The sequence below is a fragment of the Hyperolius riggenbachi genome, chromosome 6, assembly GCF_040937935.1.
Source record: "Hyperolius riggenbachi isolate aHypRig1 chromosome 6, aHypRig1.pri, whole genome shotgun sequence".
NCBI lineage: Eukaryota > Metazoa > Chordata > Amphibia > Anura > Hyperoliidae > Hyperolius > Hyperolius riggenbachi.
In genome coordinates, this window is record NC_090651.1 from 355,539,614 (window position 1) to 355,566,029 (window position 26,416).

General features: G+C 46.3%; 1 long non-coding RNA gene across 2 annotated transcripts in view; it reads right to left on the reverse strand.

The window, feature by feature from the left end:
• Positions 1 to 10,283, reverse strand: part of LOC137522989 (uncharacterized) — a 202,115-nt gene extending 191,832 nt beyond the window's left edge. For both annotated transcript variants that reach the window (XR_011022495.1, XR_011022494.1), the window contains exon 1: positions 9,983 to 10,283. This is a non-coding gene — a long non-coding RNA (uncharacterized lncRNA). The remainder of the gene's footprint in view (positions 1 to 9,982) is intronic.
• Positions 10,284 to 26,416: the final 16,133 nt, after the last annotated feature.

A 26,416-nucleotide genomic window follows, 5' to 3' on the forward strand; every position in this document is an offset into this window, starting at 1 on the left:
CTTACACTGTTTATTTCAGGGTTCCCAATCTTTGCCCAGATGGTCACTGAGTGACTGAGATTAATATTTAGGGAAGTGGGTGGAGCCTATAATAGCCAATCAAAATTCACCTGTTGATTTTCAAGTGGAATATTTAAATTGCTGCCATTTTTACACTGTTAATAGCAGATGCCTCAAACCTGCTACAGTTGGTCATTGGGTGACTGGGGTTCAAATGCTATAGAGGGGTGAAGCCACAAACAGCCTATCTGATTTGTTTAATTTCTATGGGAATATACAAATTATTGATGCCAAGGACCCCAAAGCTCACAAACTTGGTCATTGAGTGAGTGTTAGGGTTAGAAAGTGGGCGGAGCCAACACCAGTCAAATACATACCCAAGCAACGCCGGGTCATCAGTGGGTGGAGACAAATACAAATTTCACTGGGAAAATGTAAACTGCAGCCATTCTGTTGATGGCAGGGTCTTTAAACTTTGCACAGTTGGTCACTGGGTGACTGGGATTAATATTCAGAAAAGTGGGTGGAGCCTACAAAAGTGAATCAAACTTCACCTGTTGCTTTTCAAGGGGAATATTTAATTGGTACCATTCTTGAACTGTTAATGGCACAGGCCTCAAACCTGGTACAGTTGGTTATTGGGTGACTGGGGTTCAAATTCAGAAAAGGGGGTGGAGCCACTCACACCCAATCAGATTTGTTTCATTTCAATGCAGATTATTGATACCAAAGACTGCAAAGCTCACAAACTTGGTCAGTGAGTAATTGTGTGTTAGGGTTAGAAAAATTAGGCGGAGCCAACACCAGCCAAATACATACCCGGGCAACGCCGGGAAATCAGCTAGTTCTTTATAAAGACACTCCCTGAAAAAGATTTATACAAAGATGCTGACCAGCCAGTCCCTGCTCACTGTACACTTTTTTGGCAGTTGGATGGAGCAACTGCCATTCAGTAAGTGCTTTTAAAAATATAGAAAACCCAGAGAACCCCGCATGAGAAGATGGACTAGCCCAAAATCTGTCGGTAATGTCAGATTTCTACTACTTATGTTAGTAACAGCAACATAGGAGAAAAGTAATTTATGGCTCATTTAAAGAGACTCTGAAGCCTAAAAATCAGTTTTTAGCTCTTATTTATGTTAAGGATCTATGCCCGACCTAAAACGCCGCTATCCCACGGCTGAACAAGGGTTTTATCACCCTCAAATCCCCAGGGCAAAAACGGGGGAGTATTTCCTGGAGGAGGCACAGCTGCCTCTCCTTGTATCAATCCCTGCTGATTGCCGCCTCTCCCCGCCCCTCTCAGTCTTCTTTCACTGAAAGGGGTGAGGGAAAGGCGGAGATCCGTGGTGGATTGACACAAATGGAGGCAGAGCTAAAGCGCTAAGCTCTGCCTCCCTGGGCAGCAAAATCCATGACCAAGAAAGTTGTGGATTTTCGCCCTAGGATTTGATGGTGATAAAACCCTCGTTCAGCCGCGGGATAGCAGCTTTTTAGGTCGGGCATAGATCCTTAACATAAATAAGAGCTAAAAACTGATTTTTAAAGAAGCTTCAGAGTCTAACTATGGAAGAAACATACTTCTTATTTGTATGTGTTTGCATGTATTTTACATTTTAAGATTTTTGCGACAGAGGGCCTTTAATAATGGGGAATTCATGTATGGGCTGGAGTTCCTGGGTGATGGAAAAAGTGGGGTGGTTGAATTATTATTATTAATTTTTATTTATATAGTGCCAACATCTTCCGTAGTGCTGTACATAGTACAAACAAATAATGGGGAACAAATATACATAAGAAATACAAGACACTGTACAGTCATGACATTGAATAGAGTAAATACAGATACATACATAGTTGATATGTAGTTGGTACATATACATATGTTAAAATTACAGCAGTATGAGAAACACTAGGAGGAGGTCCCTGCCCTTGCGGGCTTACAATCTAGAGGGTAGTGGGGAGGAAACAAAAGGGAAGGAAACACAAGGATTAGTGGGTGAGCCAGTGTGCCTTCAGTGCTGCCTATAGCAAATTATAGGCTTGTCTAAACAGGTGTGTTTTCAGAGTGGGTTTGAAGGTTTACAGACTCGTGACATGACAAACCGGCTGAAGTAGAGCGTTCCAAAGGAAAGGGATAGCCCGTGAGAAGTCTTGGATGCGAGAGTGAGAGGAGTTGACTAGGCTGGAGGCTGCTCTTCTCCCTGTACACAAATGATTGCAGATTCACGGTAGACTCTGTCAAAGTCATACAATTTGCGGATGACACCACCATTGTCGGCCTGGTCACCAAGGACAACATCCAGGATTACCAGCAGCAGATGGAAAGACTATGCCACTGGTGCAAGGAGAACAGCCTGGTGCTCAACACGGCCAAAACCGTCGAACATATAATTGACTTTAGGAAGTCGGCACCTCCCCCACCCCCCATCTACATCAATGGCACCGAGGTGGCCAGTGTGCCCTGCACTCGCCTGCTGGGCACCACCATCTCCAGCGATCTCAGTTGGAGGGTCAACATCACTCAACCCAACGGAAAGCCCAGCAGAGACTCTTCTTCCTCCGCCAACTGCGGAAGTTTGACACGGCGCAGGAGATTCTAACATGCTTTTACACTGTCACCATTGAATCGATCCTCTGCTCCGCCATCTTGGTCTGGTATGTGGGAGCCACCGCCAGTGACAGGCACAAATTACAGAGGATCATTAGGTCAGCGGGGAGGATCATTTGGAGACCTCTGCCCCCACTTGACCACCTGCACAACACAAGATTGCGAAAAAGAGCACTGAGGATTGCAAGTGACCCCTCTCACCCAGGCCATTGTTTTTTTTTACCCCACTTCCACTGGGTCGGAGACTCCGGGCCATCCCCACCAAGACCACCAGACACAAGAACTGTTTCTTCCTGATGGCCGTCAGCTTCCTGAACTCCCTAAACATTCTACCACCCTCTATCAGCGCCCTACCACCTGCATAGGAGCGGTAGACTTCAGCAGTGTGTTTTTGGAAGATGTACACAGATATATGTATATCTAATGTTGACTGTATATTGTGTATGCATTTTTTGGAGTACGAGGTACTACTGTCATTCTAACCCTTTTCCTGCCTTTCTTTCTATGTACCGCTCCATTGTGCCAAATCCAATTCCGGGCATGACCCAGTCATGCTTGGCGAAATAAAATGATTCTGATTCTGAAAAGGGTCTCCTGTGAGGAATGGAGGGTCCGGGCGGGGAGGTATCTGGGTAGGGAACTGGCTGAGATTGTATGGTGTGTGTGGTTCCTAGTGTTTTTTTTTTTGGACTACATAACTTTATCCTCATTAATAACGAATAATAATGACAGTTTAGATCTGCCAGAAAGTCATACAATTGGAACAATTGAAGCAAAATAGAGACCCAACAATGAAGCATTGCAATGAAGTCTTCTCTATCTTTGTGCAGTTGGGTGCATGCCAAGCTGAGTTCGAAAGGGGGGGGGGGGGGGGAAATTGTAGGAGTATTTTTTGCTGGGTCAGCTGCATGTTTGAACAGGGATGGTTTTAGGTAAAATGAGTGGATCAGGTGAATTGGGTGCCGCGATCTCAGGGACGTAACTAGAGGGGAGCAGCACCTGCGTTGTAGGAGGCCTCAGAGCTGTGGGGGGCACCAACTACTAAACTTCCCTTCCTCCAATACAGGGGACTGTACTTCACATCAGGTGTTTTTGTGGCCACACTTGTTATGAGTGTGACTATCATGATGTCCACACTTGTTTTATGACCCTTATGGGATGGGCCCTAAGGCCATGAAGGGCAGCAAGGGGAGGCAAGGGAAGGGGTGTGAGCATTTTAGAGCCCCATCAAAGTTTCACGGGGGGCCCTATAAATTGTAGGTGTGCCATTGCGTGATCATCAGGCATCTGAAAGGCTCCTATGTTAATTGCAGCTAGATGCCAATCGATCATAGACGGTCAGCTACAACTATCAGTTGTTTGAGCGTCGTGGATTTTAGGTTAGTTTTAGGCACTTACCGGGAGGAAGGGGGGGGGGGGGGAGGGGTACTGTTATGCATTAGGTGGGGGATGGTACATGGTGGGCCCTTACTGGGGGTTTAGGGTTAGGCATTAAAGGGATACTGTAGGGGGGTCGGGGGAAAATGAGCTGAACTTACCCGGGGCTTCTAATGGTCCCCCACAGACATCCTGTGCCCGCGCAGCCACTCACCGATGCTCCGGCCCCGCCTCCAGATCACTTCTGGAATTTCTGACTTTAAAGTCAGAAAACCACTGCGCCTGCGTTGCCGTGTCCTCGCTCCCGCTGATGTCACCAGGAGTGTACTGCGCAGACACAGACCATACTGGGCCTGCGCTGTGCGCTCTTGGTGACATCAGCGGGATCAAAGACACGGCAACGCAGGCGCAGTGGTTTTCTGACTTTAAAGTCTGAAATTCCAGAAGTGAACCAGAGGCGGGGCCGGAGCATTGGGGAGTGGCTGCGCGGGCACAGGATGTCTGCGGGGGACCGTTAGAAGCCCCGGGTAAGTTCAACTCATTTTACCCCGACCCCCCTACAGTATCCCTTTACGTGGGAGGATAGGGTAAGGCACCTGGGGGGAGATTAGGGTTAATCATCTACAGCTAAGGATTCAGGTGAGAATGGGTGCCAGCAGGGGGGCCCAGAGCTGGGAGGGACCCCCAACTACTATCCTTCCATCCCTCCAATACTCCATATCTGGTGGGTTTGTGGCTACACTTGTTATGGGTGTAAAAATCATGATGGCCACACTTGTTTTATGACCCTTGTAAGGCAGGCCCACAGACTGTGAGGGTCACCAAGGGGGGGGGGGGGCAAGGGAAGGGGTGTGACCATTAAGGGGGCCATGTCAGAGTTTTGCTGGGGGCCCCCTTGATTTGTAGTTACACCCCTGGGTGCCAGGTATGCATAAGAAATAAAAAAAACAAATAAAAGAAACATAAAAATATTATCTAAATTACCAAAATTTACTAATAGAGGCACCACCCACTGCCCAGCTCATGCAGCACCGCAATATGTACTCAAAATAGGCAAAAATGAATGTCGGCCCCTTACATCTTTATACTGTACTGACAGTGATCTCATTACTACAGTCCCAAACTTGTGGGATCCATAGGTAGCTTGGGGCCCTGGGCGATTGCCCAGCCTGACCGTATGGTAGTACCGGCCCTCAGTGGCGTAGCTAAGGAGCTGGGTGCCCTGATGCAAGTTTTAAATTGGGGCCCCCCAAGCACTTTATACATAACAATTGATACGGCGCACCAAAACCTGCCAATGGCAACTACAGTGTCAGAGGTTAAGAAGGGGATGGGGGACAGATTACCACTTTTCAAAGTATCTATAGAAGGGATTATTATGAGCACAGGACCAATAGAGAGCTAATACGGCAGTTGAGTGAGGGCCCCGATGCGGTCGCAACCTCTGCAACCCCTATTGCTACAGCCCTGCCGGCCCTTTGTTTGAGGCGTGTGTTTGTCTCTCTGGTTGGAGTTTTCATGTTGCTGTCTCTTCTAAGGCTGCAGCTTCCAATAAATGAGCTTACAGAGACATTAATATGTACAGCGGGTCGGGTGGCCTGTGAGAAGCCTCTCTATCCATTGCAGAGATGTAAGAGGCTGTTTTGTGTCTTTGCTCTATATGTGAACAAAAGGTCTTTTAATGTGATTAAATTCTGCAGAAACGGGGCAGATGTAACCTTTCAGAGAGGGCTGACGTCACTCGGATTTGGGCTGCGGCTGACACTGATCTATCTGGTGGTTCTCGCCTCGGTTACAGGTTGTGGCCGGGGTCTGCGGAGCTGATGGTTTCTGTAGAGGATACTCCAGCCGTCCTCCTCTCTCTCTGTGCGGCTAATTATCCTGCGGATCCATGTGTGTTGATTATAGAATCAGCTGTGGATTATCCCGGCCCTGTGCCAGAGGTTTGGCAACAGACGTTCCATCTGCTTTCTGTAACCCGCAGACTATGTCTTCATTATAGCGTTACCGCTACTGACTGTACAGCTCACAGCATATTGCTGACAGCCCGTCTTAGGGCTTTAGTGAAACAAGCAAATTGTGGGTATATCTGGGCAGTGCCACAAAAAGGGAGAAAACAGATTGTTCTGCAGCAATGCATTGTGGGAAGGCTTTCAGTTGAAATTGTGTAAATGTGAACTGAGCCATAGGGAACCATGGACAGTACCTTTACCTGGGCTCCGATTTTTACGATCAAATTGTATAGAAAATCCACCGTTTATGAAGGCAATCGATAGTGAACGATTCTTTGGTCGATTTCTTTATAGGAAAATCGATCCGAAAGTTGGAAAATATGATCGCATTTGAAGAAAGAATCGTTCAGTAAATGTGAACATTCGATAATTACCTTCAGAATACTTACAATCATTGAAATCGCATCAAAAGATTGCATTTAGTGAAAAATGCTACAGTTAATGGGAACCTTAACAGTGATATACTTTCACTAAGATGTTACTAGGGAAATAGAGGCGGAGAGGAGATCCGTGGAAGTGCAGCTGCTTCTGCCCCTAGAGGAGGGTCACTGGAAGTGCAGATGCTTTTGTCTCTAGAGGACATCACTGGAAGTGCAGCTGCTCCTGCCCCTAGAAGAGATCAGAGGAAGAGAAGCGACTCCTGCCCCTAGAGCAGGTCAGAGGAAGAGCAACTACTCCTGCCCCTAGAAGAGGTCAGAGGAAGAGAAGCTACTCCTGCCCCTAGAGGAGGTCAGAGGAAGAGCAGCTACTCCTGACCCTAGAGGAGGTCAGAGGGAGTGCTGCTGTTCCTACACCTAGAGGAGGACAGAGGAAGAGCAGCTACACCTGCCCCTAGAAGAGGTCAGAGGAGGAGGAGCTACACCTGCCCCTAGAAGAGGTCAGAGGAAGAGCAGCTACTCCTGCCCCTAGAGGAGGTCAGACAGAGCAGCTACTCCTGCCCCTAGAGGAGGTCAGAGGGAGTGCTGCTGTTCCTACACCTAGAGGAGGACAGAGGAAGAGCAGCTACACCTGCCCCTAGAAGAGGTCAGAGGAGGAGCAGCTACTCCTGACCCTAGAGGAGGTCAGAGGAAGAGCAGCTACACCTGCCCCTAGAAGAGGTCAGAGGAAGAGCAGCTACTCCTGCCCCTAGAGGAGGTTAGAGGAAGTGCTGCTGTTCCTACACCTAGAGGGAGTCAGAGGAAGAGCAGCTACTCCTGCCCCTAGAAGAGATCAGAGGAAAAGCAGCTACTCCTACCCCTAGACGAGGTCAGAGGAAGAGCAGCTACTCCTACCCCTAGAGGAGGTCAGAGGAAGAGCAGGTACTCCTGTCCCTAGAGGAGGTCAGAGGAAGAGCAGCTACTCCTGTCCCTAGAAGAGATCAGAGGAAAAGCAGCTACTCCTACCCCTAGACGAGGTCAGAGGAAGAGCAGCTACTCCTACCCCTAGAGGAGGTCAGAGGAAGAGCAGGTACTCCTGTCCCTAGAGGAGGTCAGAGGAAGAGCAGCTACTCCTGCCTCTAAAAGAGATCACTGGAAGTGCAGTTGCTCCTGTCCCTAGAAGAGGTCAAAGAAAGGAGCAGCTACTCCTGGCCCTAGAGGAGGTCAGAGGAAGTGCAGCTGCTCTCTCCTCTAGAGGAGGTAACTAGAAGTGCTGCTGCTCCTGCCCCTAGAGGACATTACTGGAAATGCGGCTGCCCCTGCCTCTATAGGCATTTAGGACAGTTGGAAAGCAGCCTGTAAACTGTATAAAATCCTCCCTTTACCCATCACCAGCCACAGGAGGTGGCTAAAAGAGTAAGAGAGACAGTCTTTTCCTGTGACTCCACCCACATAAGAAAGCAGAGAGAGAGAGGTGGGTGGGATAAGGTGATGGTGTACACAGTAAGAAACTCCCACTCTGCACAGATCTCTGGGTCATGTGATTGACTTTTCCAAAGGGACTTTTTTTTTTAAATAGTTGCATCAAATATGAAGCTAGTGTTTTAGTAATGGCATCTTCTCCTGTTCATCATTACTAGCGATGGAAAATCTGGGAGCTTTAAGAAAAATGACTTTATTCTGAGCTGATGTCACTGTCAACATGCTGGTATTTAAATAAAGATACACAGGAAAAGCAGAACATAACATGATTACTGAGACAGCGACGGCAGTTCACCTCCGCGGGGGGTCGCTTTAGATACAAAATTATAGCATGCAAGTATGACATTAGTCAAACATTCTATCATGAGCCCATCACGCTTGAAAAGCGGGTTCTCTCGCTGCGTAAAATATCACCTGAGCGGAATGGAAGGTTCTCAGCGGAGAGCTCTCTGTGCCTGGCTGTGTGCGCAGCGGTGGAGTACGCGGGCACAAGAGATGAAATATACAGCCGAGTTATGGAAAGACACAGCACCCAGGTCAGCACCTTGATCTATCCGGGCCGGATGGAGTCTGGTAACACATGAAAATGTCAATATTTGCCCAGCGGACGTGTCGGAGATTTAACCACTGGCTGAGTTTTATGGCTCTGGGTGGTTAATTTCTGTTCAAAGTATAAAATGCTTGATGCGCCTGCAGTTATTGCATCGATAGCTGCTCATCAATTACTCAAGCGTTTTACACTCGTGTTCCTGCACTGCCACCTGCTGACACCATTCTGGGACTGCATGGTACAATGTGGCTTGCTTTGAGCCAATGTAATCTACATTGGAATTTTTTAGAGGTTTTCTGGGGGAGATATTAAGCAGTATTTCAACTTATTATAAACCTATATTTAAGGGTAAACTCTGCGTTTGTAATAATGGAGAGCCAGCAGAGAGGGGTAGGTGGAAGTGGCAATCTCTATACATTACTACTCACTGTAGCTGTGCAATCACTGTGACTAAGCAACCACAGCATCATGGCACCCACTACTTGTCTCTCACTCACTACTTGTCACCCACAGTATCTATCACTGTTAGTACCCAATATCTGTTACTTTCTGCCTGCCTGACAAGTGTAATGTCCCATCTTATTATTATGTGTTTATATAGCACTGACATCTTCTGCAGCACTTTACAGAGTACATAGTCATGTCACTGACTGTCCTCAGAGGAGCTCACAATCTAATCCTACCATAGTCATAGTCTAATGTCCTACCATTATATTATTATTATGTATTTATATAGCACTGACATATTCTGCAGCACTTTACAGAGTACATAGCCATGTCACTGACTGTCCTCAGAGGAGCTCACATTCTAATCCCTACCATAATCATAGTCTAATGTACTACCATATTATTATTATGTATTTATATAGCACTGACATCTTCTGCAGCACTTTACAGAGTACATAGTCATGTCACTGACTGTCCTCAGAGGAGCTCACATTCTAATCCTACCATAGTCAGTGTAATGTCCTTCCATATTATTATGTATTTGTATAGCACTGCCATCTTCTGCAGCACTGTACAGGTTATCTAATTATGGCAGTGACTGTCCTCAGAGGAGCTCACAGTCTAATCACTACCATAGTCATAGCCTAATGTCCTACCATATTATTATTATGTATTTATATAGCACTGACATCTTCTGCAGCACTTTACAGAGTACATAGTCATGTCACTAACTGTCCTCAGAGGAGCTCACAATCTAATCCTACCATAGTCACAGTCTAATGTCCTACCATATTATTATTATTATTATGTATTTATATAGCACTGACATCTTCTGCAGCACATTACAGAGTACATAGTCATGTCACTGACTGTCCTCAGAGGAGCTCACAATCTAATCCTACCATAGTCCTAGGCTAATGCCTCTAAATGTCTAAAGATGACCATTAACATACAATTTCTAGTGAACTGTATTTTTGATAAGATCATTCAGGCTGTATTGTATGAAAACAAAGAAGCTGGTGTGCCCACTGCCCAAATCATTCCATATAATTACATTATTGATTGTTTTCTTAAAGGGAACCAGAGATGAACGATTCACACAAAATAAACATATCAGTTGATAGCTTGTAAAGAATAAATGCTCTACCTGATAATTTTGCCGCTCTGGTGTGCCTTTTTAGTGTTTTTTATCCATTATTGCTCCAGGAAAAATCAAATATGGCCGCCGGCTCATATCCCTTCTGCTTCCGGGTTGTTCTGGATGTGCTGTCTAGCCTATATGAGACTAGGCTACTATCTAGGCTAAATGCAGCCTTTCATCTGTGTGCTTTCATTTTGGTATGATGTACAGCTGCCTGTAAGAAGTGTCTCTCATAGGAATGAAACTGCCGTTATTATCAGTATCTAGTGCACACAGAGCACACAGGGATCATATTGCAGCCACAGAGCTTCTCTCTCAGCAGAGCAGCCCCTCCCAGTCATCACAGCTCTCAGTATGCAAAGCAGGAAATCTAAGCCAGGAGGGGGAAGGCTTGGGCTTGAAAAGACTACACAGAAGAGTGACTCAGCTATAATGATTCCAGGTCAAACCTCTACTGAATAGTCGGTGGATTCTTATCACAGTTGCTAATAGACTAATTAAGCAGATAACAATGAAACTAAAAGCAGGGTAGGTGTTTACTGTCATGTTCCCACTGATAAATGTAATAAAATACATGAGGGTGCTTCCTCTCTGGTTCTCTTTAACCACTTCAGTACCAGCAGCCTCTGCCCCCTTAAGGACCAGAGGCTGCTGGTACAGTAACACTGCTTCCTGATGAATTGCCGCTAAACTCTGCAGGTAACTCCGCTCTGTCACCGCCGCAGGCTCCTCTCTCTGCCGTCTCTATGATGGCAGAGCGTTGTGAGCCGGCCAGGAGCCACTTTCATTGGCTCCTGACCCTGTCACTCAATGTAAGCCAATGGGATTCGCTTACTGTGATGATAGGGCCAGGAGCCATGAAAATGGTTTGTGACCTGCTCACAGAGCTCTGCTGTCATAGAGACAGCAGGGCGAGCGAATTGCTGCGGGGACAGATCGGCGGTAACGCACGGTCAATGCGACGTAGAGTCTATGTCCAGTCGGGGCCGCAGCACCACCTGTTGGACGTACCAGGAAAGGTTAAAGGACAACAGAAGGGAGAAGTATATGGAGGCTAACATATTTATTTCCTCCTAAACAATACCAGTTGGCTGGAAACCCTGCTGGTCTATTTGGCTGCAGTAGTGTCTGAATTACACCAGTAACAAGCATGCAGCTAATCCTGTCAGATCTGACAATAATGTCAGAAACACCTGATCTGCTGCATGCTTGTTCAGGGGCTATGGCTAAAAGTTACATAGTTACATAGTTATTTTGGTTGAAAAAAGACATACGTCCATCGAGTTCAACCAGTATAAAGTACAACACCAGCCTGCTCCCTCACATATCCCTGTTGATCCAGAGGAAGGCGAAAAAACCCTTACAAGGCATGGTCCAATTAGCCCCTAAAGGGAAAAATTCCTTCCCGACTCCAGATGGCAATCAGATAAAATCCCTGGATCAACATCATTAGGCATTACCTAGTAATTGTAGCCATGGATGTCTTTCAACGCAAGGAAAGCATCTAAGCCCCCTTTAAATGCAGGTATAGAGTTTGCCATAACGACTTCCTGTGGCAATGCATTCCACATCTTAATCACTCTTACTGTAAAGAAGCCTTTCCTAAATAAATGGCTAAAACATTTTTCCTCCATGCGCAGATCATGTCCTCTAGTCCTTTGAGAAGGCCTAGGGACAAAAAGCTCATCCGCCAAGGTATTATATTGCCCTCTGATGTATTTATACATGTTAATTAGATCCCCTCTAAGGCGTCTTTTCTCTAGACTAAATAAACCCAGTTTATCTAACCTTTCTCGATAAGTGAGACCTTCCATCCCACGCATCAATTTTGTTGCTCGTCTCTGCACCTGCTCTAAAACTGCAATATCTTTTTTGTAATGTGGTGCCCAGAACTGAATTCCATATTCCAGATGTGGCCTTACTAGAGAGTTAAACAGGGGCAATATTATGCTAGCATCTCGAGTTTTTATTTCCCTTTTAATGCATCCCAAAATTTTGTTAGCTTTAGCTGCAGCTGCTTGGCATTGAGTACGATTATTTAACTTGTTGTCAATGAGTACTCCTAAGTCCTTCTCCAAGTTTGATGTCCCCAACTGTATCCCATTTATTTTGTATGGTGCTAGACCATTAGTACGTCCAAAATGCATGACCTTACATTTGTCAACATTGAATTTCATCTGCCATGTATGTGCCCATATAGCCATCCTATCCAGATCCTGTTGCAATATGACACTATCTTCCTGAGAGTTAATGATTCTGCACAATTTTGTATCATCTGCAAAAATAGCAACATTGCTCACTACTGCATCTACTAGGTCATTAATAAATAAATTGAAGAGCACTGGACCCAGAACAGACCCCTGTGGGACCCCACTGCTAACAGTCTCCCATTTTGAGTATGATCCATTGACCACAACTCTTTGTTTTCTGTCCATTAGCCAGTTCCCTATCCATGAACACAGACTCTTCCCCAGTCCTTGCATCCTCATCTTTTGCACCAGACTTTTGTGGGGAACAGTGTCGAAGGCCTTTGCAAAGTCCAAGTATATCACATCTACAGCATTCCCAATATCCATATTAGCATTCACTACCTCATAAAAGCTGAGCATGTTAGTCAAACAGGACCTGTCTTTAGTAAACCCATGTTGATGCTGAGAAATAAGATTATTTTCTACTATGAAGTCATGTATAGTATCTCTTAGTAACCCCTCAAATAGTTTGCATACAACTGATGTTAAACTTACAGGTCTATAATTTCCTGGATCAGATTTTTTGCCCTTCTTAAATAATGGGAAAACGTGGGCTGTACGCCAATCCACTGGGACTCTGCCAGTTGCAAGAGAGTCACAAAAGATAAGATAAAGGGGTTTATCTATAACTGAACTTAATTCCCTTAGGACCCGAGGATGCATGCCATCCGGGCCAGGTGCCTTGTCTATTTTTAATTTATTTAGTCTTGCCTTCACTTCTTCCTGCGTTAAGTATTTAATATTACAGTTAGAAGATTGAGACTCTTCCGCCTCTGTAGTTTGCAACAGTGCTGTTTCTTTTGTGAAGACAGAAGCAAAGAAAGCATTTAATAACTCTGCCTTACCTTGGTCATCCACTATTGAGTTCCCATTCTCATCCTTTAGGAGTCCTATACAGTCAACCTTTCTTTTTTTAGAGTTAATGTACTTGTAAAACTTTTTTGGGTTAGATTTGATATCCTTAGCGATTTGTTTTTCAGCTTCAATCTTTGCCTGCCTAATTTCTTTTTTACAATTTTTATTGCACTCCTTATAATTGCTTAGTGCAGCCTCGGTCCCCTCCTGTTTTAAGACCTTATAGGCATTCTTTTTCCTCTTCAGGATGGCATCAGCAGGATGGCCAGGCAACTGGTATTGCTTAAAATGAAATAAATATGGCAGCCTCCATATCACTCTTGCTTCAGTTGTCCTTAAAGGAAAAGGTTGATTTTCTTCATAGATACAATTGTAACTGATTTAAATACGATTTAAAATTGGCATATTGGAATGTTTCTTTTCAATCCAAATGATTTTATGGAAAATAAGATTGTTTGCTAAAAATTGTGCCATTAATGTGCATCCCAAGTCCAATTTGGGGGAATGCAATTATCAGTATATTTTTTCATCCTGTGCTGCCAGGAGATATGACATACAAAAAAAAATAAATTAAAAAAAAAAATGGTCTGCAGTTCCATATATTAACCACTAGAGGGAGCATTTCTTCCCTTGAGAGATGTGGATAACATGACAACAAAAGTTGTTTAGCTGAGACCTTTAACCCTCTGGGCAATACAATTACATCGCCCAGGAGGGGGTGCAGCACTTTTTTAAAAATGTTTTATTTTTTTAAATCATGTAGCGAGCCCTGGGCTCGCTACATGATAGCCGCTGCGCAGCGGCATCCCCCCACCCACTCCGATCGCCTTCGGCGATCAGAGTAAGCAGGAAATCCCGTTCAGAACGGGATTTCCTGCTGGGCTTCCCCGGTCGGCATGGCGACGGGGCGGGATGACGTCACCGACGTAATGGACGTCGTGACGTCAGAGGGAGTCCCGATCCACCCCTCAGCGCTGCCTGGCACTGATTGACCAGGCTGTGCAAGGGGTCAGGGAGGGGGGGGCTGCGCGGCACGGCGGGTAGCGGCAGATCGGCGGCGGCGATCGGAAGTTACACTCAGCTAGCAAAGTGCTAGCTGCGTGTAACAAAAAAAAAATATGCGAATCGGCCCACCAGGGCCTGAGAACTCCTCCTGCGCGACATACCCCGAGCTCAGCTCGGGATTATCGCCCAGGAGGTTAATGACTAAGGCCCTGTTCACACTGCACGCGTTTCCAGCCGCTTTTTGGAAACTCGTGCGGGAGGCCGACACGCACGACATCAGACAGTGCATAGAGTGCACTGTCTGATTTTCACCCTGCATGCGTTCCGGACCTGTGCGGTCCGGGAACGCATGCTGCACGCATTTTTTGCAAAAACGCGTGGCTGTCTAATTCACTTTTCAGTGATGCGATCAGCCACGCAATGCACACAAACGCGGATGGCGTGCGTTCGCATGCGTTGCGTTCCGCATGCATGGCCATCCGCGTTTGTGATGTGAACAAAGCTTAAAGGTGGCGCTAATGATCCAATTTCAAGCAAAAAATCATTTGAGCAATAAGATAATTCTGATCGGAAAAAAAATTGTTCACTACTCGAAGCAATCTTTGCTTCCTATCACCAACCAACAAGAAAATCTAAATTTTGGTTTGACGGAAATCCAATCGGACAACTTTTATAATCGTTCGTAATCGATTGTGCACATCAACGCAAATTATTTACAACCAATCCGATCAGAATTTCTGATCACTCTAACGATTATTCGCTAGAAATTGGACTTTTAGCGACTACCTTTACTGTACAAGATTTTTCTGCAAGCTTTCGAAACTTTAAGTTTCTACTTCAGGCATGTTTCAGAACTGGTTCTGAAGTTCTGTACTGTAAAAATGTTTCTTATTTTAGCATGAAAATGTAAAGTTCAGTCTGCAAGCTATCTTTGGTGGCCAGATAATCAGAGGCAACAGCTTGCAACCTTCTCTGCCTTCTTCCTGTGTGATGTCATGGTGGGCAGGCCCAACTTCAACCCCTTCTGCAGCCACACCTCCCCATTGCCTAGGGAGGTGTGGCTGCCACATCTCCCATTCACATGGACCATGTTACTTCCAGGGTCACACGACCCAGCCAGTTGCTGTGGCTGGTGGCCGGGAGGAGATGAGGAGGAGCCAGAGTGAGTGAGAGGGAGGAGCAATCTATTGGTGATGAGATCCAGACAACAGTGTGAAGCATTTTGCTAGTATCTATATACTGAGAAAAACGGAATGTTTTTGATATACAATTTCTAGCAGCCTGATGTAATGATCTGCTAATGATCTAGCCCTGCAATGCCAGCTCAGGGGCTTGTTACAGTAGATTCCGATCATTCAAAAGACTTATTATTGCAGCAATTTGAATAGAACAGGTCTATTCTTCAATACGGATTAAAAACACCTATTGTACTGCTCCCATTATATTGCCATTTATTGAATTTCTTCCCATAGTATAGTGCTGTTTTATTATACTGCCCCAGTTGCTCCTCCCAAATTTCTCATTCCTAGTAAAAGGGGCTGTGTTGTTTCTTACACAGTTTTTATATTTGATGCAGATATTCCACAGAAATTCCCTTTGGAAAGGTCAATCACATGATCCAGTGATCTGTACATAAAGAATACAGCTGCTAGGAGAGTTAGAGTTTCTCGCTTTGCACAGAGACATCACCTGACTCTGCCTACTTCCTCCCTAGTCTGGTGAGAGATTGAAGCTGGCCATACATCAGCTGAATTAACCAGATCGACCATTGATCTCTCTCTTATTGTATCTGATCAGAGAGGGGTCTATTGCCTGCTCACACACTGCCCAGCAGTTTCCAACAGATTTTCGCATGAAATCTGATGGAAATCGTCCTCACTCTGCCACTGCCTGCTAGGCCCCCAAGTGTAAAGGGTCCATACCCACCTTCTTCCCTGTGCTCTGTGGTTTAAAGCCTCACTTCCAGGCAGGCTGTGGAGTTGGAGTCGGAGTTGGAGTCGTGGTTTCGTAAACTGAGGAGTCGGAGTCGGGAGTCGGATGATTTTTGTACAAAATCCACAGCCCTGTTAAGTATTAGACTAAGGAGTCGGAGCCATTTTGGGTACCCGGAGTCGGAGTTGGAGTCGTGGTTTCCTAAACCGAGGAGTCGGAGTTGGAGTCGGAACATTTTTGTACCGACTCCACAGCCCTGCCTCCAGGCCAGGAGTAACGTGTCATCCTTACCTTCCCCCATCCCCCCGCCTGGCAGGGATCAGAATAAGGTGATACTTGCCTCCTCTTCTCTTGCAGACAGTACCAGCCTCCTGCATGAGTTGCTCACAACCGCATGGCAACTGTTGTGTCATGTGACAACCACATGGTCATTGTGTCATAGATAGAGATGTTGCGAACATAGAATTTTCCGTCAGCGAAACGGCGAACGTGAACTTCCGCAAAATGTTCGCAAACAGGTGAATCTGGCGAACCGCCCTAGACTTCAATGGGCAGGCTCATTTTAACACTTACAAAGACTGTTCCTGATGAAAAAGTTGTTTCAAGGTGTCTAACACCTGGACAGGGGCATACCGGAGGGGGATCCATGCCAAAAGTCCCACCAAAAATTATGGAGTTGATGCAAAGTCTGGTTTTAAACCCTAATTGGCAGAAATCACATTCTGCACAGCTCTGGGTGTCAGTGGGCTGTGAAGTGTCTCACATAGAGAGATACAATAGTACTATCAGAACACAGTGAAATAATAATGCACTGGGTGGTTCTGTGCCTGTAACTTAATGAGGCAGCAGCAGTAGTGTGCACACAGCTCTGGGTGTCAGTGGGCTGTGGAGTGTCACACACAAAAAAAACCACAGGAGACCGATGTGCTCAATAGGGCTGTTTGGGGTGCTTTCACAGCAAGTGAGGAACAAGAACACAGGCCTAGCTAATGCTTTCCCTACCTATCTGCAGCAAGTCTGACCCTGCTCTCACTAACAGTCAGCAGCCAGCAGAGAATGTACCCAATATGGCCACTACAACTGCTTTTTGATAGGGGGTGGGGGGTCCAGGAAGGGGTGCTAGCTGATTGGCTGCCATCGATCTGCTGACTGTGAGGTAAGGTGTCAAAGTTGCCCGACTGACAGGATCTGACAATTATTTCCTAAATGTCAGATCTGCTCCTGATCAACTGCTAATGAAGGGGAAAGTGAAGCATTTACACAGCAGGGCACAGGACTGTGCTCATACCTGAATCTGTTAAGTTCCCCAGAGCTGCTCCATGCTCTGTACACGCTGCTGCTCCATGCTCTGTACACACGCCGCTGCTCCATGCTCTGTACACACGCCGCTGCTCCATGCTCTGTACACACGCCGCTGCTCCATGCTCTGTACAAACGCCGCTGCTCCATGCTCTGTACACACGCTGCTTCTCCATGCTCTGCACACACGCTGCTGCTCCATGCTCTGTACACACGCTGCTGCTCCATACCCTGTACACACTGCTGCTCCATGCTCTGTACACACGCTGCTGCTCCATGCTCTGTACACACGCTGCTGCTCCATGCTCTGTACACACGCTGCTGCTCCATGCTCTGTACACACGCTGCTGCTCCATGTTCTGTACACATGCTGCTGCTCCATGCTCTGTACACACACTACTGCTCCATGCTCTGTACACATGCCGCTGCTCCATGCTCTGTACAAACGCCGCTGCTCCATGCTCTGTACACACGCTGCTTCTCCATGCTCTGTACACACGCTGCTGCTCCATGCTCTGTACACAAGCTGCTGCTCCATGATCTGTACACACACTGCTGCTCCATGCTCTGTACACACACTGCTGCTCTATGTTCTGTACACACCCTGCTGCTCCATCCAAAGTGAACTGTAGCTGGGAAACAAAGGGGGCAGTGCTGTGAGCTGCAGGAGACCTGCAGATATCCTGGTGTCTCAACTTGTCCCTGTCCCCAGACACTAAACTGGACCTGGTCTGAGGGGGGATTCTGGGCAGCTGTAATCCCCCCCTGCCTTTGCCTATGCAGTCCCATGCACTGCCTGTTGCTATTTTCACGAATGTTGCCCGAACTATGAAAAAAGGTTCCAGGTGGAAGAACACAGTGGCTGCGCACCACAGCGGCACCCCTAGCCATGGCAATACCCGGGGCTCTGAGCACCTGCAGCCTTATGGTATGTACGCCACTGTGACTGCGCAGATGAAATTTGCTGAAGGTTGCCTAATCTTAGGATAGATCATATGTCATTAGCCAAAAACGGTCAACTCTGTTTTGTAATTCTACTAAAGGAGGATACATTTTAACAAATTTTGGAATGCCTCGTGGATGGAGGAAACCATGTTAAAAAAAAAAAAAGAGGACATGTTCTCTTTTTGGGGGACATCTGGTCACTCTACACTCATGCAAAAGTGACAAACAAGGCAAAACTGAATATTTTTTTCTGGGAGGAAACATGGGTTCCCTTAAAGGACATCCGAGGTCAAAATAAACTGATGAGAAAAACAATTATATCCATCCTTCTTGTCCTAAAAATGACTTTTTTTTTAGATAACCCACAGTTTTATTTTATATTAGAATCTAGTTTTTGCTATTTCATTATTTCGGCTCAATGACATGCACATTGAAGTATGTTAGAGCTCAAATCTATGAATTATTGATCTTTTTTATCTCTTTCCTGCTCTCAGAAGCCATTTACTGAAAAAGTATTTCATGGCTGTAATTACTTACAGTATCAGTGAGAGTTATGCTGTAGTCTGACCCAGTCCGACCCAGTCCCGAACCAGACAGAAACTGTCACTTGCATGCCTGATTTTTAACTCTTTCAGGCAGAGAAAGAAAAAAAAGAACAAGGCCTAGTTATTTGTGTGCTAGGCTCCGTACATACACATGTCTATCTCATCATGTCACACGTCGATAAAGGTTATCCATTGATAACGATCATCTTCGGGCCCACCAACTGGGGAGAAAATTCAGTTTTCCAGTAAGCAATCCAGCCAGACTAAAATAATCATTCAGAAATGTGGATCGACTGAATGATCAATAGAATAATGGTAAACAAACTGATCGGTCGCACGGTCGATCATATCGTTAATGGGCAGAACGGCATTCAAACAGTTAACAAAGCACTTTGTTCTTCAGTGGAAAGCTCCTTGCTTCAGTGGTCAGCTTCTGGCCGCAACCAAAGAGGTGATAACTTTATCTTTTGTTTACATTCCTTTGTCAGATACATTTAATAAATATTAGCAACCGAGCTGTACTGAGCTGAGAAGCAGAAAGAGCTGAGAAGTGATCACTAGATTTTATTATCGAAATACAGCAGCTATTCAATAAAATACAATGGCAGCTTACAGAGCAGATAAACTGTACTTTGGCCATTTATATTTTGTAATCAGACAATATTACTTGTGCACAAAAGCAAATATGGTAACTTTATGGGTAATAAAAAGTAGGAAAACATGTTTTTATTTAATGTTATGTCAGAGTTTTATCCCACTTTAATGTAACTGGTTGCCCCACAACAGTGGCAATAAAAGGAGAGATGTCCTCATGCTGTATGTGGGACAGGCAGAGAGATGTGCTCTGTTTGATGAGGGGGTAATTAGTAATCAGTGACAGCCAGTAGCTGCCCCTATCCTCACCCCCCTGGCCAGCAGGTCATGAATGTAATTTATGGAGGGAAAACAATGTGACTGCTATGGGACGTTTGGGGATACTTTGGAGCTATTTTCGCTGCAGAATGTTTTTTTGCAGAGAGAAAGAATGTGTCCATCTATTACTCAGCACTCAGAGAGCCGGCTTTGAAGACCACTGCCAGGAAAAGCCTGGTGAATAAGCTGAACACATAAATATTTGTGGACAGCAGGGCTGGGACCAGGGAAATTATTTATCGCCTTGGCACAGCTGTGAGCCGCAGGGGATGCTGGGATATGTGGCGGCACATATGGCTGCAGCAGGTGTTTCTGGCCCTCAGTTCGCACCTGTGATCCCGGCACCCATACAGATGCGCGACCGGGAAAAAGGGCTCCGTGCCGTCCGAATATATTTCCACGATTCCCAGGCCTGATGGCTGCCGTGCACCTGAGACAAAGCCATTTACACCGACGGCGAGGCCTTCTGCCTAATGGCGCGATTTCTCCGGAGTCACCCACTCTGAAAATGAAAGCATTTACTGAGCAAACAAAAAGTAAATCACACAGCGCCAAAGATAATAATGCGATTATCCAGGAGGGAGAAAAAAAAAACGTCATTCAATTCTGCTGTTCGCAATATCGCTAAGAAGAAGCGGTTACACTGCAATTCTCACTTTCAGTGTTTTCTGAGAGATAAGTGGTGGAATCAGGCAGACTAGCACATCGTCGCTGCTAAACGCTGCTGTGCGGAAAAACATGAAGCCCACCATCGCCGCTGCCCGCATCACCTTCCATGGTGTTTACCAGGAGTACTAACAGTCATATGACTTGCAAAGTTTTGCATAAAAATGTTTGCAATAATGACCACACATATTTACGATTCCAAAAATTGTATTGATTTTGCACAATCCATTCTTGAATTTTGCATGTTACACATCATTACGAACGTGACAGTCGTAAGCAATTTTTTTTGCATAAACTGTAAAAAAAAAACGATATTGCATCTCAGAATGGTTAGGGGGGATACTCAAAACAAGTAAAAAAAATATTCAAAAATACCTTTTCATTTTTGAGAAAAACAAAATTTTCAAAATTAAAAGTCTAGAACAGGCTCTGGGAGTAATGTGACTGCTGGGGGCATATAGGGAATGCTGGGGGTGGATGGGGGGGGGGGATTGCTGTAACTGCTGGGGCAGATTGGGAGTACTGAGACTGCTGGTGGCCGGGATAGGGAATGCTGAGGGAAGATGGGTGGTGCTGTAACTTCTGGGTGCATATTAGCAGTGCCATGACTACTGGGTGCAAATTGGGGTTGCTGTAACCACTGTAAGTATATATGGGCGCAGTAACTGCTGGAAGCATATTATTAGAGGGGGTGGTGCCAGTATGGACATACCTCTTAACGTACCTTAGCCCTGGGTCAGAGTGATAGGAGGCCCTTGATGTGGGGGATTTGGGGTACAACAGCTATTCCTATCTCTAAATGCAGGGTGGAGAGAAGAGAGGTCAGTGGGCAGCGTTGCTTAGCCCCTTCGGCGGTATATATGGGGAGACAGCTAGTACACAGGTTTGCATGCAGCACCATTATTTTGCCCCTCGGATACCCGCCTATGGATCAGAGAATAATGGCGCACAGCGCCTATGCATAAAAATGTTGCTGCATTAAAAAGATACGCTTATCGCTATTTATTGTTAGTACTGCATAATAATGGCGTACAGAGAAAAAAGAAGAAAAACAGCACACAGTAACGTTATTTATTAATAGTGCCGTTCATATGCCAAACAGGAGACGTTATTCAGCACAGTAACATTATTTATCAATAGCGCCCTACATAAGCCAAACTGCAGACGTTATTTAACTGCAAAATGGTGAATGGATTTAATGTAACACTGTCAAGGTTAGGGTTAGGCACCACCAGGGGAGATTTAGGGTTAGGCACCACCAGGAAGGTCTTAGGGTTAGGCACCACCAGGAAGGTCTTAGGGTTAGGCACCACCAGGCGGGTGGTTAGGGTTAGGCACCACCAGGGGAGATTTAGGGTTAGGCACCACCAGGAAGGTCTTAGGGTTAGGCACCACCAGGGGGGTGGTTAGGGTTAGGCACCACCAGGGGGTCTTAGGGTTAGGCACCACCAGGTGAGGTTAGGGTTAGGCACCACCAGGGGGGTGGTTAGGGTTGGGCACCACCAGGAGGGTCTTAGGGTTAGGCACCACCAGGGGGGTGGTTAGGGTTAGGCACCACCAGGGGGTCTTAGGGTTAGGCACCACCAGGCGGGTGGTTAGGGTTAGGCACCACCAGGGGAGATTTAGGGTTAGGCACCACCAGGAAGGTCTTAGGGTTAGGCACCACCAGGGGGGTGGTTAGGGTTAGGCACCACCAGGGGGTCTTAGGGTTAGGCACCACCAGGTGAGGTTAGGGTTAGGCACCACCAGGGGGGTGGTTAGGGTTAGGCACCACCAGGAGGGTCTTAGGGTTAGGCACCACCAGGGGGGTTTTAGGATTAGGCACCACCAGGGGGTCTTAGGATTAGGCACCACCAGGGGGGTGTTAGGATTAGGCACCACCAGGGGTTTTAGGATTAGGCACCACCAGGGGGGTCTTAGGGTCAGGCACCACTAGGGGGTGCTTAGGGTTAGGCACCACCAGGGGGGTGGTTAGGGTTAGGCACCACCAGGGGGGGTTTAGGGTTTAGGGATAGGTAAAGAGAGGGTTCTGTGTGTTAACGCTAAATAATGATTAGGCTTTAATGCTGAATAACGATAAGGCTTTAACGTTAAATAGCCATAAGCGACAAACGGATTAGCGGCAACACCATGCGCCATTATTCGCAGGCGCCATTTTCAGATGGATTCGCCCGCCTCTGCCCCCTTTAGGCAGCGGAGTGACAAGGAATGCCCATGTAACTCTATCACAGGCTTTCTCTTTATCAGACTACGAGCTGCATTGATTTATGACTGTGTTTTGTTGAGGTGTAGAATATTAATTGCTGAGATTACATTATCCCGCGTCCCTTTGTTTGCAGAGAAGTGTGCCCTATGGGGACCCATCAGCCTCGACACGTATTTATCGCTTGTTCTACACTGATTTGGGCATAGCTATTAATATGCGCGCTAATGAGAGAACTCGGTCTGTAATTACTACATGATGAACGCCTTTCCCCGCTCTGTAAACTGCAGAGATAGGGCGATGCTTTGAACACGCAAACTTCAAGTAAACTTTCCTAAACTGTAAGCCACTTCTGTCTACAAATGTAAATAGCCATGTTTCATCACTGCCTAAAGTGCCTAACTGCTGTGAAACATTCCTTTCTTCACCTGTGGAACATTGCAAAGATTAAATGGGACCTGAACTCTTGCACAAGACAGAAGGAAAACATAAAGAAATGCCTCCTGTATGTATTTAGAGAGTTTAGCCTGTCTAATTCCCCCTCATTTGTGACTAAGCACCAGTGTAATATGATTTCTCAGCTGTGTCAGCTGGATGTCATGGCAGAGCAGCTAATTTGTAAACACAGGATGTTAACCCTATGTCTGCTTCCATGAAAACAGGAAGTAGAGACACTGCAGATTTATTGCAGGATTTGTATCAGCTGTAACAAAGAAATGTTTTTCTTTAAAGGTTATTATGCTGTTGCTTATCTTTTAGAGTAGAGAGGAAGTTCTGACTTCAGGTCCGCTTTAACCACTTAATGACAAGCTGACTTATAAAATATGTCCTGCTAGAGCCTCTTAATGGCTCCAGAACGTTTTTATAAGTCAGACAGTGCTGCTGCCGCTGTGTGCGTGCGCGCTCCCGCTCGTGCATTCCCGTGCGCATGGACATGAAAATAGTGTAAAAAAAAAAACACCAAAGAAAAAATACACCTTTACTTCCAAATAATATATTGTCACCATACTTTGTACTAGGGACGTAATTATAATCTTGTGATAACCAGGACAGATAGGCAGATACAATGTGTGGGTTTTATGTACAGTAGCCGTGTTTATATTAAAACTGTAGGAGATGAAATTGGAGAAATAGTGTATTGTTTCTTTTTTTCCTTGTTTTTACCTTTAAAATGCATAGAAAATAAAGCAATTACTGAAAACAAATATTAACCCCAAAAAGCCCAATTGGTGGTGAAAATAACAAGATATAGATCATTTCATTGTGATTAGTAGTGATTAAGCTATTGGCAAATGAAAGGGATGAGCGCTGAAAGGTGAAAATCGCTCTTGTCCTTTAGAGTAAAAACCGCTTTGGGGTGAAGTGGTTAAAGAATATCTCCATCCTAAAATTGAAAATCCTTCAGCGCTGCTGTAACGCAAAGTTATATTTACCTGCAGAGTTTCGTCCCACGAAGGTGTCCCGAAGACCCCGCATGACTCCACTTCTGCGGCTGGCCCCACCTTCCTTGTCTCCTCGGACAATTTACTGCAGTTCATGCCTTCATCACATCACAGCAAGACTATTGCAACGCCCTCTATACAGGCCTTTCAATTAAAGACCTGCACTGCCAGCAGCCAGTACAGAATGCTGCCACAAGGCTGTTAGCAAGGCAACCCCGCCATTGCCACATACAGCAATCCTTTGCTCACTACACTGGCTACCTATAAAATGGGGAATCTTCTTCAAAATTGCCATGCTAACATTCAAATCACCACACGATGTAAGCCCCGGACACCTGAAGGATTTGTTGTAACTGCCTGGTGGACGCTACCCCCCACCAAATCTTATTAAGAAAGCCAGGAGATCATCAGCACTGGGCAAAAACTGCTATCTTGCCGAGGGCCCCAGTTTATCTTAATACTTTTCTGATCACCAGGGAGCATGCTGTAGGAGATGCTGGGAGGAGTGGGGATATAGCGAGAAGGCCATCACAATAGCAACATGATGGTAGGTGGTAAGTGAAGGATTCCATTAACCGTGCTTGGTTGCCATAGCAACCCTATTGAGCATCAGCCACTAAGTGATATGTGACGCTGTAATTATCCATGTACGCATTGCAGCGGTTGTGGTGTGCACGTGCAGGCTCTGGTGTGTACATGCACATACTTGGCATTCGCGTTGTATTGTGCGCTTGTGGTGTGCACTAGCAGGCCTTGGAGTGTATCCAGGCATGCTTTGTGTAACGGTGGCATTCGCCTTGTAGGTGATGGTGGTGGTGTATGTGCGCACGCGCTGGCTTTGGGCATCAGTAGTCTTTGGGCAGCGTGGGTACTGTTGTAGGTGGTGGTTGTGGTGTGCACGTGCAGGCTTTGTTGTGAATGTGGCTTTGGGCGGCAGTAGTTTCTGGACACAGGGGCGTAACAATAGGGACTACAGCCCCTGCACCCGGGTTGGGGTCCGCTCCAGGCCGTTTTGGGGTGCTGGACGGGTCGCACTATGAGGGAAAAGCCATGACCCCCCACCTCGGGCTATCCCCTCTGCGCTACCCTCCAGCATCAATCAGTGTCTGTGCAGGTGGTGGGCAGTGGGAAGGAACACATACCTTCCTGCGTTCCACCGTGGATGTTTCTTAGGACTGGTGCACACCAGAGCGGTTCTGGAGCGTTTTTTAAAACGCTTGCAGGGGGAAAACCGCTTGGCTAATGAAGGTTAATGGGCTGGTGCACATTAGAGAGGTTCGTTTTTCCCACAAACGCAAACTCGGGGGCTGCAGCATTTTGTAGATTTCTGAGGCGTTTCTGCCGAAATGTTAAAGTATAGGAAAGTGGAAAACCACTCTGAAAAACGCTAGAACAGAGCGGTTTTCCAGGCGTTTTTGTTACAGAAGCTGCTCAGTAACAGCTGTACTGTAACAATATATGTAATCTGCTACACAAAAACACTCCAAAAACGCTAGGCATGTTTAGAAAACAAACATGCCTAGAATCGCTCTGAAATCTGCTTCAAAAACCTCTAGTGTTTTGCGGATCTGCTAGAGGTTCTTGGTGTGCACTGGGCCTCGCTCTAGTGTCTGACGCTACTTCCTGTATAGGAATAGAAAGAGGAACATCCACCGTCAGAATTTCTGCAGGGGGGGGGCGGGGGTTCCTAGTTACGCCCCTGTCTGGACAGCGGTCACATTCAGATCGTAGGCAGCAGTTGTGGTGTATGCATGCCGGCTTTGGTGTGTGCATGTGCTGGCTTTGGGTGGAGGTAGTCTTTGAGCAGTGGGGGCATTCACATTGCAGGCAGCGGTTGTGGGGTGCACGCACAGGCTTTGGTGTGCACCCATACATGCATGCCCGGTCCGCCCATGATGCCAAGTGAGGTGACTTCCTCAGACGTCAGAAGTCTGGGGACAGCACCAGGCAAAAACAGGAAGCGAAGAGAGTGACTGGCCAACCTATACTGGGGGCAACTGTGCCTAGATACCAATACAGGGGGCACCTATATACCTGGCTGCTTACCTATACTGAGGGTGTTTTGGGGGGGGGGCTCACCGTAGCTATAACATGCAGTGCAAATTGTCAGATGCAGTGCGATCATTCCAATTCGGGGGGGGGGGGGGTGCATCCTCGCAAGTTTGCCTCAGGCAGCAAAAAAGTGTACAGAGCCAGGACAAGGTCCTCCAGCACCCAAGGCTGAGACACCAAAGTGCGCCCCTCCATCCTTCCCACCCCAGCCGTCACACACTGATTGCTATTAGACTAAAAGGCGCCGCAGGGCCCCCAATCCTCTCAACACCTTAATCTCTAGTTATCTGGCTTGCAGTCACTGCATGTATCCCCTTTTCTTATTTCTCTCTGCT